The 17369-nt window shown below is 34.1% G+C and overlaps 1 pseudogene; it reads right to left on the bottom strand.

Annotated features, from left to right (window-relative positions):
* Positions 1-16764, bottom strand: part of LOC108544629 (40S ribosomal protein S18-like) — a 21527-nt pseudogene extending 4763 nt beyond the window's left edge.
* Between the last annotated feature and the right edge of the window lie 605 nt (positions 16765-17369).

The raw sequence follows: 17369 nt of genomic DNA, 5'->3' as shown, positions 1-17369 counted from the left end.
TTCCTTTTTGAGATGAAGTCTCACTCTGTCACCCAGGCTGGAATGCAGTGGCACAATCTTGGCTCACTGCAAGCTCCGCCTCCTGGGTTCACGCCATTCTCCTGCCTCAGCCTCCTGAGTAGCTGATACTGAAGGCGCCCACCACCATGCCTGGCTAATTTTTTGTATTTTAGTAGATATGGGTTTTCACCATGTTAGCCAGGATGGTCTCAATCTCCTAACTTTGTGATCCTCCTGCCTTGGCCTCCCAAAGTATTGAAAGTATTGAGATTACAGGCATGAGCCACCATGCCAGGCCCTAATGTTCAGTGTTATAGCATTTATTCTACTTATTATGAAAGGTCTTAGCATTTATATTTTCACAAAGAAAAAAGAGGGGCACAGGCAGGGCACAATGGCTCATGCCTATACTCCTAGCAGTTTGGGAGGGTGAGGTGGGAGGATCACTTGAGGCCGAGAGTTCGAGACCAGCCTGGGCATATAGTGAGACCCCATCTGTACAAAAAGAAGAAGGGAATAAAGAACAAGAAAAAAGAGGTGCAATGGTTAGAAAGGAAGCAAAACAGCTATTATTATTCACAAATAATATGTAATATGATTATTTTGTCCAATACAAATAGTCACCAGGATTTCTGTTCAACAACAAGAACATCTATTTTTGGAAGTTGCATTTATGATATAAATAATATTATGGGGTAGTTGTGAGTAAAAGTAAGAAAGAAAGAAAACAAGAAAAAATGATACATATAAGTTTTACGAAAAAGTATTTTAAAATGTTGAAAGATACTTAGAAAGTTCCAAATATGTGAAAGAAAATGCTATGCTCATAGACAGTCTTCTCCCATAAAGATATATATTGTCCTAAACTACTTTACAGAGTCAACAGAATTCCAATAAAAGAAAAGCAAAAAACATGTACAACCAAGGACACACATTACAAAATGGAGGAGAGAAGTTACAAGAATAGTTAAGGCATACTAAAAAAGAATAAGATTGGCAGGGGAGGGGAGCATTTTCTATGTGGAAAGATATATTAAAAAATCTTAATAGCTAAGAGTATCTGTTTTGCCTCAGCAATAAACAAACACAGCAATGAAAAGGATAGAGAGAGGAGAAACAGACCTAATCATACAGATTAAAAACCAAAACTTTTAGATTCAAGGGTACACGTGCGGTTTTGTCATATAGGTAAACTTGTGTTACAGGGGTTTGTTGTACCAATTATTTCAGCAAGTAGGTACTTAGTGTAGCACCTAATAGTTCTTTTTTTTTTTTTTTTTTTGATTCTCTCTGTCCTCCCACCCTCCAACCTCTGATCAACCCCAATGTGTGTTGTTCCCCTCTATGTGTCCATATTTTCTCATCACTTAGCTCCCACTTAGAGGTGAGAACATGTGGTAATCCGTTTTCTGTTCCTGCATTAGTTTGTTAAGGAAAATGAAGTCCAGCTCCATCCATGTTTCTGTAAAAGACATGATCTCATTCTTTCTAATGGCTGCATAGTATTCCATGGTGTATATATACATTTTCATTATTCAGGCTACCATTGATGGTTGTTTAGGTTGATTCCATGTCTTTGTTATTGAGAATAGTGCTGCAATAAACATGTTTGTGCATGTGTCTTCATGATAGAATGATTTATATTCCTTTGAGTATATACCCAGTAATGGGATTGCTGGGTTAAATGATATTTCTGTTTTTAGCTCTTTGAGAATTGTCACACTGCTTTCCACAATGGTTGATCTAATTTACACTCCTACCAACAGTGCATAAGTGCTTCCTTTTCTCCCCAACATCGCCAGAATATGTCATTTTTTGACTTCTTGTTAATAGTTATTCTGACTGATGTAAGATGGTATGTCACTGTGGTTTTGATTTGCATTTCTCTAATTATCAGTTATATTGAGCTTTTTGTTATATGTTTGCTGGTTGCATATATGTCTTCTTTAGGAAAATGTCTGTCCAGTTACTTTGATCACTTTTTAAGGGGGTGGTCTGTTTATTTTTTTTTCTTACAAATGTGTTTAAGTTATTTATAATTGCTGGATATTAGATCTTTGTCAGATGCATACTTTGCAAATATTGTCACCCATTCTGTAGGTTGTCTACTCACCCTCATACGGAGTTCTGATAGATTACCAATGTGATAATGTTTATTAGTCAGAATATTTGGAACATCTCAACAAATAAGCACTGAATATTAGTTATCCACATGAAAAAAATGAAATATTGTAACTAGACCTAAAATCAAACCCAGAAGAATTTTAGAACAAAATTCTTTTCTCTAAGATAGAAATTAATTTCTCAAAGTTTAATGAATTTTTCAACTATCACAAAAATAAGACATAGTCATCAAAACAACTATAAAGTAAAAGACAAGCTACACCCTAGCAGAAGATGTTTGCAACATATAGCACGGGAAAAGGATTATTACTCAAACTAAATAAATAAAATAAATAATTCCTTCATGCCAATAAGGAAAATCATATAGAAACTACATAGAAAAAACAATTGGCAAATATGTAAATGGAAAAAGGAAACATATATATATATATATTTTGTTGTTGTTGTTTTTTTGTTTTGCGACGGAGTCTCGTTGTCTCCCAGGCTGGAGTGCAGTGGCGCGATCTCGGCTCACTTCAAGCTCTGCCTCCCGGGTTCACTCCATTCTCCTGCCTCAGTCTCCCAAGTAGCTGGGACTACAGGTACCGGCCACCATGCCTGGCTAATTTTTTGTACTTTTAGTAGACACAGGGTTTCACCGTGTTAGCCAGGATGGTCTTGATCTCCTGACCTTGTGATCTGCCCACCTCGGCCTCGCAAAGTGCTGGGACCACAGGCATGAGACACTGTGCCCGGCCAACATAGTTATATTTTTATCTTATTTCTTCATCGGAAAATATAAATTAAACCCATAATGAGATATCATTGTAAAGGACTGGGTTGGCAAAAGTTAAAATAAACTAATAATACAATTGTCATGGATACAAAATAGCAGGAACTCCAATAAATTGCTGGTGGTTTTTAAAATTATTATAAATACTCTGTAAAACCATTTGACAATATATAATAAAGTTGAATACATGTATATAGTAAGACAAAATAATTTTATTTTTAACTGTGTACTTAAGACAATCTGAATATCCACAGTATAATAGACAAATATATGTTGATATATATACAATGGTATATTATATATGAAAATAAATGAACTTCAGATACATATATCACCATAGATACACTTCAACAAAAGAATGGGTAAAAAAACATGTCTAGAGAAGTATTCATGCTATGATTTTATATGTGTAATTAAAAAATGTTATTCATGTATTATTTAGACATAATATAGATGGACAGGTAATATGTGTGTTTTTTTCCTATTTTAATCTTTATAAAATATGTAGTATATAAAGAAAATATGTATGTTATTTTTACTATAATTGAGGTGAATTTCATATTTGTTAATTGCTTACCCAATACCTGGTACAAGACTTCTTGATAAATATAATTATAAAGCTAGATATTATTGTTTTAAATAGTTATTGCCTTAGCATCTAAGACATACCAATGGTGAATTTTCTTTGGTTTGAAATGTAGGGCAAAGAGAAATTCCAGAGAGATAGACTATTATTTGGGGCATCTTTTACTGAAGAAGTTGTCTATTTTTTTGGGACAAAATACTGAGTGCTTTCAACAGCTTCCTAGGGCTAGGGATCCACTGGGGATGGAGATTTTGGAAATCATCCTCTGCTTTGGGTTGAGACTCACAAAGGGTGCCCTCCCATAAGGTAAACAAGAATAAAATGTCCCTGCGAGCACTACCACCTGGGTTGCATCCCCTGGATGCCACAAACCACTACAACCCAGGAACCAAGTAGAGACACACAACATTCTCTCTGGTAGAATAAAACGTAATTATATATCTAACACTACTGCAACAAATAACTTTGTAAATACAAAGACAAGGTGCAGTAGGAGATAAATGAGAACTAGTATGAAAAATAAAAAGATTGCAGAAGCATATCTACAGGGATGCCTGAGAACAGCTATGCTTACTATACTTAAACACACAAAAGTCCAATGTAAAAATTTTATAATGAAAAGGGAGACAATATATTTGTACAAACTAAGACATGTTAGAACTGAAAAATAATTAAGAGCACAATGAACATATTAAAGACTAAATTAAACAAAATTAAATAAGTAATTGGTACATGGAAGGTCAGACAGAAAGAATTATCTATAATGAAATATTAAATGAAAAAAAGATGAAAATACAGAAGAAAGTGTATAATATCTGTAAGATACAGGGAGAAAGACTGGCATACAATTTAACACAAATCACAGTACGAGTGAAAGGAGAGAGAAAACCAAAAACACTGTATAAGGAATAGTAGCTAAGAATTTTCTAAAACTAATAGGACATCAGATTCAAGGAAGCTGTCAAATCTGAAACAGGACAAAAATTATTGTACACTACTACACTGCATAGCAGACACACAGAAAAAATCTTAATGTAGCTATAGCGAAAGAAAAACGTATTTATATAAAGAGTAGTTAGTCCAATAGTTGATTTATCAATAGCAACAATGGAAGTCAAAGACTGGGAAATAATGTTTCCAACTGGGGTAGAAAATAACAAAAAAATATAATGAGATAACACTACCTATTTATTACGTAATTAAATTTTAAGAGATGGAAGGAATCAAGTATCGGTGAGGATATAAAGCAACTAGAACTCTCACACACAGTTCATGGGAATATAAAATGGTACTTTGAAAACAGTTTAACAGTTTCTTGTAAAGTTAAACATATATATAATTTCTTGTAAATAAAGCTTACTTGGATTTCTCAGTGTTTCTGAAAAGAACCCTAGCCTCCCAAGACACAGAAACAGAAACTTACACGGTAGAAAGTTAAGATTGTTTGCTTTGGCATCCCCTAGAAACATTTTTTACATACTGTAAGGATTAGATTTATTTGTTCCCCTTATGACAGAGATAATTTGTCTGATTCAAAAAGATAAAGACATATCTTCCTTTAAAGTCAAATGTTTACATCCAGGGATAGGCCCCTAGCTTAACTGGTAGGACACCACAGAGACTGGGAAGTAATCTTCCTCGATATTGGTATTTCAAGAAGAAATTTGGCTTCAGACATTGAACATATTTCTAGTCTTAAAAGTTAAGACATTTTGGTCTATCTGGCCCTAAGAGAGATTGCATTTACTTACTAAAGTATGGGAGTAATGAGAAGACTTTTGCAGAGACCAGAGTGATAACCTTCTTCTGTGTAAACAGAGAAAAGTCATTTTTTTTCTTATTCCACATCCATGAAGCATCTAGCCACTTGTGTAGGAAAATTTCCATGGGCTCTCATTGTGTTGCCTCAGGGATAAACTTACCAAAAGGCAAAGAAAGACAATGTACTTTTCATCACTGTGAAGAAAATAATAAGAGATATTTTCTGATTCAGAACACTTTGTGGGCCCATTGAGGATGAAATTAATAAAGATGAGTATTAAAAACCCAATAATCATATAACTCAAGAATTCTATTCATAGCTGTTTTTCCAAAATAAATGAAAACTTATGTTCTACAAGGACTTCTGAATAAATGTTCAGAGCAGCTATATTCAAAGTGGCCAAAAACTTCCAACAAAACAAATGCCCTAAAACAGGTGAATGTATAAGTAAATTATGGTGTATCTATATGATGGAATACCCAGAAATAAAAAGGAATAAATTAGTGATATGCACAATGGTATGGATGTGTATCATGAACATTGAGCTGAGCAGAAGATAGATACTATAGAGTACATTCTGGGTAATTACTTTTATGTAAAGCTTTTTTTTTTTTTTTTTTTTTTTTTTTAAATCTAATTCTGCAGTAGAAACAGATCAGCATTACCTGGAACTTTAGGAGTGGAAGGTGAGAGATCTACTGGGAAGAGGAACAAGAAAACATATAGGGTGAAGGAAGTTTTGATATTTTTACTCTTATGGTGGTTACATGGACATATACATTGGGCAAAATTCATTGAAGTGTACATGTAAAATGGAAACATGTATTGCATGTAAATTCTACCTCAATATAGTTGACTTTCAAATTCTGTAAGGGTTGTCATAGGATAGAAGTGTGCTAAGGTCCTTACTATTCTGGAAGAAAGTTGTTGCTTAACAGTAGCTTTTATTTCATTTTGATTAATAGATTTTATTTTTACAGCAGTTTTAAATTTACAGAAATATTGAATAGAAGGTATGGAGTTCTCCTTATACCTTCCCCACAATTTTCCTAACTATTAATATCTTGCATTAGTGTGCATTTGTATAATCAATGAACAAATATTGATCCATTATATTAACTAAAGGTCATAGTTTGCATGAGAGTTCACTCTTTGTGTTGTACAGTTCAATGGGTTTTGACAAACATAAAATGTCATGTGTCTATGTTTACAGTATTATACCAGATAGTTTCACTGACCTAAAATATATCTGTACTCCACTAATGTATTCCTCTGTCCCTTCCTGCAAATCCCTGGCAACCACAGAACCCTAAAATTTTGCCTTCTCCAGAATGTACAAAGTTGGAATTATACAGCAGTTACTTTTCAGATTAGCTTCTTCTATTTAAAAATACGCATTCGAAGTTCCTCCATGTATCTTCATGACTTTATACCTTATTAACTCATTTCTTTTTAGTGCTAAACTATATTCCATTGCAGTGGTGTGCCACTTTTTTTTATTCACTCACCTGTTGAAAGGTATCTTGATGACTTCAAATTTTGACAATTATGAATGAAACTGCTATTCCCTGTTATGTGTGGGTTTTTGTGAAGACATAATATTCAATTCATTTTGGTTAATACTGTGGAGAACGATTGCTTGATTATATAATAAAATTATGTTTAGTTTTGTAAGAAACTGCAAACTGTTTTCCAAAGGAGCTGTACCATTTTCCAATCCCACCAGCAATGAAGGAGAAATCCGGTTGCTTCACATCTTCAGCAGCATTTGATCTTTTGAGCGTTTTGAATTTTGGCCATTCTAATAGGTAGTTGGTGATATCTCATTGTTTTAAGTTTTCTAATGACAATGATGTTGAGCATCTTCACATGTTTATTTATCCATATGCCTTCTTTGGTACAGTGACTGAACAACAGCTTTTTCATCACTTGATGTCAGAAATTATAAGTTCTAGGCTAACCAATAAAATAACCAAAATAGAGTATATAACTGATAGAAAAAAGAAGAATGATTACATAACAAACATTTAATTCAAAATATTACAACAAAAAAACTAAAAGGAAAAAAGAGTACAGAAGCAAGTAGAAAAGCAGAATAATTTTGAAACATAAATTCAAAGATTATCAATGAATTCAACAAATATGAAGTTATTAACTATTCCAATTAAAAGGCAAAAGAAAGCAGAACAAATGCCAATGATATTCTTTCAGCAAGAGATACTATAAAATATAAGATTAGCAATGACATTAAAGTAGATGATGGAGGAAGATATGTAAGTAAATACTAATCTAAATAAATCTATTGTAATTACACTTAAAATCACAAATCATTATTAATTTAAAAACCCCTTTGTAATAAGATTTTTTTTCAGTTTATCAGGGAGAAATATAGACTTATAAACTCCTTTTTGTATTCAAGATGGGGTCTTTCTCTGTTGCCCAGGCTGAAGTCAGTGGCATGACCACGGGTGACTGCGGCTTTGATCTTCCAGGCCCACCTTAGCCTCCCAAGTAGCTGGAACTACAGGCATGTGCAGTCGTGCCTGGCTAATTTTTTTGACTTTTTGTAGAGATGGGGTCTTACTATGTTGCCAGACTTGGTCACGAACTCCTGGGCTCAAGTGATCCTCCCAGCTTGACCTCCCAAAGTGCTGGGATTACAGCCATTAGCCACTGTTCCTGGCCCATATATTCTTAATAACGTAACCTCAACTAGATAAAGTACAAGCTGAAAGACCTAAAAAGAGAACAAGTTTGCTACAATAATGGAAAATTAAGAAAATACCACGGGAACTGAAAACATCAAAATCAGAAAGGTTATAGAATGTTAAAAGCAACAATTAGTAGTGTTACTAATTTATCCCCATTGATAAATTCTTAAAACAGAAACAAAACAAAGATGCCTATTACCTAGTGATATATGCAATGATATGGACAGATATCATGAACATTGAACTGAGCAGAAGACAGACAAACTATGCTTGTTCAGTATTGCACTGAGAGTATTAGACATTCTAACAAATTAACAGCAATAAATATAGGGAATAAAAAATATTAAAATAAATGTAGTGTGTCTAACAAAACACCATAAAACTAGGTGGTTTGTAAACAACAGAAATGTACTTTTTTTTTGCCAGATGGGGTCTGGCTCTGTCACTCAGTGGAGTGCAGTGGGTGCCATCTTGGCTCAGTGCAACCTCCACCTCCCAGGTCCAAGCAATTCTCCTCCCTCAGCCTCCTGAGTAGCTTGGATTACAGACATGCACCACCACGCCTGGCTAATTTTGTGTGTGTGTATGTTTTGTGTGAGTGTGTGTGTGTGTGTATTTTTAGTAGAGATGGGATTTCACCATGTTGGCCAGGCTAGTGTCAAACTCTTGACCTCAGGGGATCTGCCCACCTCGACCTCCCAAAGTGCTGGGATTACAGGCGTGAGCCACTACGCCTGGCAGAAATTTACTTCTTAACGTATCTGGAGTCTACGAAGTCCATGCTCAATAGTGGATTCAGTGTCTGCTGAGGGCCTAGTTCCTCATACATGGTGACTTTGTGCACATGTCCTCTTATGGTGGTAGGGATGAGGACCTCTCTGGGTCTTCTTTCATAAAAATGTTAATCTCACTCAAGAGTGTTCTGACCTCACAGTCTAATCACTGCCCCAAAGCCCTACATTCTACTACCATCACTTTGGGGATTAAAATTTCAACATATGAATTTTGAGGTAACAAAAACATTTATACCATAGTGCATATATATATATATGTGTGTGTGTGTGTGTGTGTATGTGTGTATATGTATATGTGTGTGTGTGTATATATATATGTATGTGTGTGTGTGTCTATTGAAGAACCAGTTTTGTGTGTATGAGTGTATGTGTGTGTTTATGTATGTGAATTCTCTCCAAGGCCTTTGTAGATTCAATATAAATCCAGTTAAAATTCTAACAAATAAATATGTCTGATGTCATTTTTATAAATCTGCTTTGAAAGTTAAGAAATGCAAACCTCCAAGAATTGCCGACAGACTCAAAGTAGAAGAAAATGGAAAAATTTACTCGACTGGATGACAATATTTACTAAATATCTATAATAATTAAGATGGTTTATACAGGTACAGGAATAGACAAATACATGAATAGAATATAAAAAGAGATATAAGAACACAAAATGAGACTGAATATGCATGGAGAGAAAGACACTGCTTTCAATAAATGTTGCTGGGAAGAAAATGGCTACTAATGTGGGAAAAAATGGCTACATATTGGGAAAAAAAAAAAGACCAAGTCCTTTGCCATGCATCACACACAAAATCACATATGAAGTACAGATTCAAATGTAAAAGGCAAAGCAATCAATGGTGTATGTGATGGTTAATATTAAGTGTCAACCTGATTGGATTGAACGATGCAAAGTGTTGTTCCTGGGTGTGTCTATGAGGGTGTTGCCAAAGGAGATAAACATTCGGGTCGGTGGACTGGGGCAGGCAGACCCACCCTCAGTGTGGCTGGGCACCCTCGAATCAACTGCCAGTGCGGCTGGGTTAAAGCTGACTTGCTGAGTCTTCCGATCATCATCTTTCTCTTGTGCTGGATACTTCCTGCCATTGAATATGGAACTCCAAGTTCTTCAGCTTCTGGACTCTTGGACTTACACCAGTGATTTGCCAGGGCTCTCGGGCCTTCAACCACAGGCTGAAGACTGCACTGTCAGCTTCCTTACTTTTGAGGTTTTGTGACTCGAAGTGGCTTTCTTGCTCCACAACTTGCAGACAGCTTATTGTGGGACTTCACTTTGTAATCATGTGAATCAATACTCCTTAATAAACTCCCTTTCATATATGCATCTACCCTATTAGTTTTGCCCCTCTAAAGAACCCTAATACAGTATACACATTAAAATAAGACAAACGCTAATGAACACATAGTAAGGATTTATTAAACAACACACAAAAAGAAAGCTATGTACGTAGTGTCTACTCTGTGAATATGTATATACACACAGGATACATATGTGTGTCTACCTTGTATGTATGTACATACACACAGGAAAAAATCATATATTGTATAGAGGATAAAATTTACAATATTTTTAAATGGTTGCATTGTTTGAGAGTCAAAACTGAAAAAAGTGAAAAAAATCATGGCATATTCACATATAGATGATCATACAGTCACCAAATGAAAGAACAGGCAAAGATGTCTGATATATTTTTCAATGATAATATTGAACAAAATAAGCCAATCTACAAAAATGTGCACATTTTATTTTTAAGAAAGGATAATCATTTAATAAAACTATAAAGAAATACAAGAAAGTAATGATAACCCAAACCTTTGTAATAAAACCTGATTCAATTTTTCAGGTTTGATTACTGAGAGCATTGAAACTCCCACCTCTCTGTCTTTCCATCTTGCCCTGTATCTGAGCAAGGCAATAATAAAGTCCACATGCTCACTCTCTTAGTGCCAGGGAAGTTCCAACCATACAAGGCTGAAACTCTGTACAGTGTGAGGACCCTCATCCTAGCCCTAGAACCTACCTACAATAAAAGACAAAGCAGTCACTTGTCCTTTCTCTCTCTAACTTTACAGACCTATTTGAGAGCCTCCTCTTCTCTCCCAGGAAAGCCTCATTATATGAGTAATAAACCCCTCTTTTTGCCTGCCATGTGGGATCATCAGTCTCAAAATCTGAACCATATGTTGGTTGGAGGTTTGCTCCTACTGCACACCCTTACATGGTGTAGTCCCCAAACTGACTTTATAGTGGCTATCTATGGGAGTTGGGGAGGAGAATGCTATCAGGCAAGAGCATGCTGGAGTCTAATTGGGGCACATGGATGCTTCTTTTCTAACATCGATAAAATTTGCATTTGTCTTTATATTGTTATATGTATGTTTTATGCTTCACAATTAATACAAGAAAGATAATGCAAAGGGATTACAAACACAACACCTGAGATAGTTGTTACTCATCAGAGCAAGGCAGATGGCTACCCCTGAAGAAACGGACACACAAGTCTTCGAAATTACATTTCACAAGCTCACTGGTAGTTCCACTGATGTATAATGATGATGAAAATGATTATGATTATTAGAAGAATACATGAGTATTATGTATGGTATTAAATATTTTAGAACAAAACTTTTTTTTAAGAATGAAGCAAGTTGTTTTGTTACAAAGCATAAAAAGCTTATAAGGAAGTAACCAGGGATTTTGGGGAGTAAAATTGAAGTTACAATTTGGACTCCATAATAACATTTGTGATTTTATATTTTTTTCTATATACTACAGTGGAAATGATATTTTGAATGAAAGCTGCACATCATTTTAGCTATCATTTCTAACAGAATAAACATGTTTAGTATGATCATTTATTACTACCACAGAGAAAGGGACAACTAGTTATCTCAAGTTCTAGGAGTGTGAGACGGGAATACTCATTTTCCAAGATGAGGTTACAATTTGACACCAAGGAAAGCTGAGTCTGACACTGAGAAATCTTATCTCTAATCAGAGATATCTAAAAAGTGAGTAATACAATTTGAATTAGATTATGAAAAATGTTTATTCATAAGCTTCTTGTTTGTGAACTTTTCTTTTGATTCTGCATTATGTAAAAGCCAGACGGAAACACAATGCTTTTTGCTCCCTGATAGTAGTCTTTATCTCTTTATCCCCTGTATTACATTTCTATTTCATTTGGTAAAGCTTTTACTCAAATTATTGTTTCTATTTTAGTAAAAGAATAAGGTAATGTAACAAAATTATGATTGGTGTTCAAATTTTAGATGCAATTTTACTCTCATAAATTTAAATTCTCCTGTGTGCTTCTTTATTAGTTTGCACATTTGAAAATGTGAAAGCTTTCCAAACTATGTTTTAGTGTAAGAATATCTTTTAGAAACAATGTATGCTTTCATAATTCCTTTCAGAAGACAGGGAAATATAAATACATAAATCATAGAAACTAAACTTATACAGGCTGCATATAAAGAGCCAAATCAAAAAATTGTGTCATGATAATATTCCAAGCAATTAATTTGTGTTTTGTTTTCTTAATATTTAACCACCCCCCTCCCCATTAAGTTAGTTGAAAGTAGAAGTTTCCAGAGGACAACCCCCCTTCTGGCTTTGGTTTTAGATACATGAGAATTATGGGGCAGAGTTGGCTAAGAAAAAGACATACAGGTAGATTAGTGACATTGGTATTGGGGTTTTAGCAGTATTTGAGATTTCCACAAAACCAGCAAGGAAGTTTTGGTTTCAAATTAAATAAAGACTGTGATCCATGCTCCATCCTCTGCCTGATCACTGGAATTGGAGACAAGATTTCGGACAAGAATGATTAGATAACACTATCAAATAGGAAGACAGGCTCTTGGGCACCAAGACTTCCAATCAGGGAAAAGATTACAAAGGCTAAGCTTTTCCTTCCTTCCTGGGCCAAGCTGAGTTAAGTTAACATGCCTATTGCAGTTACCCACCTGGGCCTCCCAGAATACCCTCCTTTGATTTGGAACCTTGCCCACTCTTTACATCAAACTCTTGGGCAGTGTGGGAGTAAAATCGACAATCCTGCCAAACTAATAGGAAAATAGAGTATTTAATTCAAGTTGAATACTATTTTTGAAATATAATGGCCCAGGTACAGTGGCTTACTCTTGTAATCTCAACACTTTGGGAGGCAGAGTGGGGAGGATCACTTGAGGCCAGGGGTTGAAATCAGCCTGGACAACAAAGAAAGACCCTGTCTCTATAAAAAATTTTAAAATGAGCCAAGCATGCTAGCACAAGTTATAGTCCCAGCTACTTGAGAGACTGAGACAGGAGGATCCCTTGAACCCAGGAGCTTGAGGTTAAAGTGAGCTGCTCATTCCTGGGGATAGAGTGAGACTCTGTCTCGAAAGAAATAAAGAGAGAGAGAGACAGAAAGAAAGAGAAAATTTATCACTTCTTGCACACTTGAGTATAGTGCACCTAGAATTATGTGTGGGTACTTAGAATTATGTTTATTTTGCTGAATCATGGTCTTCTATTTGGTCTTCTAATAAATATTTTATTTTTTTTTCAAAGGTGTTACATATTCATTTGTCTTCTCCTAATTTTATTTAAATAAAGCAAGACCCACCCGATATTCATATAACGTTACAAAAAAAAACTTGTCAGAAACAGTAAGTTGGCATCACGGATAGAATTGTTGCACTATTTTTTTCATGTCTTTTATTAAACTCAGTGAATTCAGTCTGTTTCAGACACTGCCTGCAGCTTTTTGGAAAAAAAGACACATGTTTTCATGCACTTTATATAATTTACATTCGGCAAAGATTTAAGAAGTAATTGAGTACAGGTTCATGAAGAAGTTTATATGTAAAAAAAGAGTAGACAGGGAAAGTGGTTCCTGCTAGTAATTTAGAGAAAATCATGTGAATTATGCTTTTAGAACAAAATTTAATGAAATTGTGCTAAAGATATGGTTTATCTAAAGTATTCCGCATAATTTTAAGCCCATGAATACATAAACACAATTATGATTCCAAGTTAAAATGTTCTAGTGTCAAACTTGGTACTGCTGCCAAAATATTAACAGAAAACAGAGTATTTGGCGCATAGAACCTATCGGTATTTTGAATAATGCTAAAATTATGGAAAATAGACAATATTTTTTATCATGTAGTAATGTTGGTATTCAGTTTCTGAAATAACAGAAATATAAAATGAAAATGAGTTATCATAAGCTTTCTCTGCTGACGTTTTAGTGAAAATTATACTGAAAGAATTCTCCATATTACAAATATTCTAGAAGCCTCAGTTTTTAACACACCAATGAACTCAGAACTGAAATGGCTGGCACAAAGATCTTGACTTTTAGAAGAATCCTTAGTTTATGAATTTTACTGACTTACATTTAAAACATCAACCTCATACTCTTTTTCTTTTTCAGTATTGAGTTTATAATTACAGCAGATGAAACAACTTAGAAAAGTAGAGGTAGCTGGCTTTTTGCTAGAAGCTTGCATTCTAACAACAGCCAGCAATGAAGAGCCATAACTGAAAAACAGACATGAAGGATGAGAACAAAGAAAACGCACTGATACAGAATTACAAATGCACAGCAACATTTGTAATTTAAAATTTAAGGAAATAATTTCACACTCTGCAGTAGCACACATTAACATCTTACCTTGTAATCAAGCAGAAATAAATTACCTTAATAACTCTAACTCGTCACGTAGAAAATTTTAGAAAAATTTGACATTTTCAAGGAAAATGACATATAAGTCTCCAAATTTGAATTAAATAACTTACATAGTCTTCTAATTCTTCAGAACCATGTATTTTTTGAGTCAAATGTTCTATGATAATCTAAGTATACAGGGATGTGGTTTTTGAGTTGCATTCAGTTCTTATGTCTCTCATGATAGGAACTAAGAAAGATTCCTATATGTTTCATGTTCAATGCTTTTTACTTTTGTTTTGGCATTTAAAGATCATGAAGAAAGAACAAAACTTGACAGAAAGAATGACGCTGGAGAATGATCTAGGCTCATTCACTATATAATTTATTCACTTTAATTAAAATACATTTTGTCATTAAATATATGTGTGTTTTATGGGATATTATTTAAAATATCAGGAATATATGGATTCATCTCTTAATTTTGAAGGAAGTTTAACAAATCATGTGGTAAGCTGAATGCCTTCCCCAAACTCTCCGCACCATGATTCCTTGAATCTGTGAATATATTAGGTTACATAACAAATGGGATGTGCAAATATAATTAAGTTTATGAACCTTAAATAGGGAGATTATCCTGGATTGTTCTGTGGACACCATATAACCACATAAGTCCTAAAAAGGAGAGAACATTCCCTGGCTGTTATAAGAGAGGAATGGCAGTAGAATTCAGAGAGATTCAAACTATGAGAAAGACGTGCTGGTTTGAAGATGCAGGGACAGCATGATGAAGAACGCAAGTGGCATTAATTTGCTGACAGAGGCTACTGCTGGACAGTGGGACCTCAACCCTGCAACTCCAAGAAAAATGAATTCTGCCAACAACCTAAGGAGCTTGGAAACAGACTCTCCCAGAGCCTTCAGATAAGAGCCCTGCACAGCTGACATTCATTTTGGACTTGTGAGACCCAAAACAGAAAAACTAGCTGAATGCACCTCAACTTCTGACCTACAGAGCTATGAGAAAAATAAATATAGATTGTCTTAGTCACTAAATGTCTGGTAATCTGTCATAGCAGCAAAACAAATATAAGCTGTTACACATTTATATTTTTTCAAAAGACGGTCACATTTCAACGATGTGGATACTTAAACTATGTGAAATGCTCAATTACTTAATAAAGCCAGAAAAATTAACTTGTTCTTCAGATTGTGGTACCCAAGGTACACAGTTTTTCACCATGACTCTGTATTGATTCTGTTTCTACAAATGAGAACAGAAATATTTGCCATAAAAAAATTTCTTATAAAGAAACTCAGTTACAGATAAAAAGGAAAGAAAGACAACCATAAGTTAATTTTACTCAGCAAGTTATGAGGTTAATGTCTAGAGGCCTTATAATGATATAAATCCATATCAATACCATCAGTAGTACTTACAGATATTATAATCAAAGAATATCAGATAGAAGAAAATATTTTAGTTAAAAGATATTTGAAAATAATGGGAAATGAGAATCTAGAAAAACTAAATATTAAATCTATTGACAAAATCGTTCTATTTTAGAATACATGTGGCTAAAATGTATATACCTCCTGAATTTCCAAAGATATGTGTTTGTTTATCTAGCTCTTTCTGCTCCTCACAAACACATGCAACACATAATCCACTCCATTTGTATTCTATTTTTCTTCAGAATTGTGTTGAAAAAACCTTACACATACATGGAAAAAATAGGTGTTAAACTGAAATCTATAATTCATAGATCATGGATTAAGACAATTTTCTTTTCATATCCTTTCTCATTTTATTCTAGATGAGGTTTAAAGAAAATACTGGATAAGTTAAATCATCTGTTGAATATTTTAGATCCTTCAGTCCTATCTACGTATATTGAAGTAGGGAATTGCACCATGTATTGTGTGTTTCCATGTCTTTCTTCATGCAGTTGATCACTACAAGTCACGTACTGTGCTCTTTTCATTCTGCTAGGTTTGGTGCTCAATATTGTATAACAGGTGTTACAGCCCTCTTTCCTTCAGATAAAAGAAAGTTTTGTAAAATTTAGAAATCTGTCAAAGACCCTCAATTAATCAGTGGTGGAACACATGTTTGAATCCAGAATCATCTTATTTCAGAATATATGCCTTTTCATCTATGAGTAGTTATATGTCTCATAGGAGAGTCTTAAACACGCAAACGAAATTTTCCTTTTCCAATAAAATGCTAAAGTTTTTATGGTAAAGGAAGTTGTTTTATGCAATCAATTCTAATCAACCGATTAGCAAAGTATGGAGAAAATATTACCTGGCATCATTCATGGTAAACAAGCTATGATGCATTTCCTAAAATCCTGAAAAATAAAATAATCTCATTAGTGTGTTTAAACCATTTTAAATACCTGTGATATAAATCCATTTTGCACAATTTAAATTAAGATATTACAAGTTCTCAGTAAATAAACATTAATGAGTATGCATAATATAAGTATTATCAATTCAGTTTACTAATTTTATATGTATTAAGATAAAAGTGCGAACAATTATTCCTAATTATTTTAATGAACCTTTTAAAAAATTTTGTACAGATTTCTTATGTGTGTTTAAAACATTATGAAAGAGTTGTTCATATGTTGAAATAAAATATAATTAAGAAATGAATTATATTAATGTATAAAATATTTCCACATCTTGAGTTAGCAGTATAATTTAAAACTTGTTTTTCCACCAAAAGAAACATCAAAAAGCTTACAGCAAAATAAGATAGTAGGGTGTCCTGGAAGCCAAGAGAAAAATAAATCAAGAGTGAGATGTGGTCAACATTTCAAATGTCATCAACATAGTCAATAATATATAGACCAAGGAAGAGCCACTGTATTGAGCTACATGGAACTCAAAGGTGACTTTGAAAAAAACAGTTTCAGTTGTAGGGTAGATTTGAAAACCAC

Source organism: Rhinopithecus bieti, unplaced genomic scaffold (assembly GCF_001698545.2).
Source record: "Rhinopithecus bieti isolate Rb0 unplaced genomic scaffold, ASM169854v2 scaffold_27295, whole genome shotgun sequence".
Lineage (NCBI taxonomy): Eukaryota > Metazoa > Chordata > Mammalia > Primates > Cercopithecidae > Rhinopithecus > Rhinopithecus bieti.
This window is presented reverse-complemented; position numbering and strand designations above follow the sequence as displayed.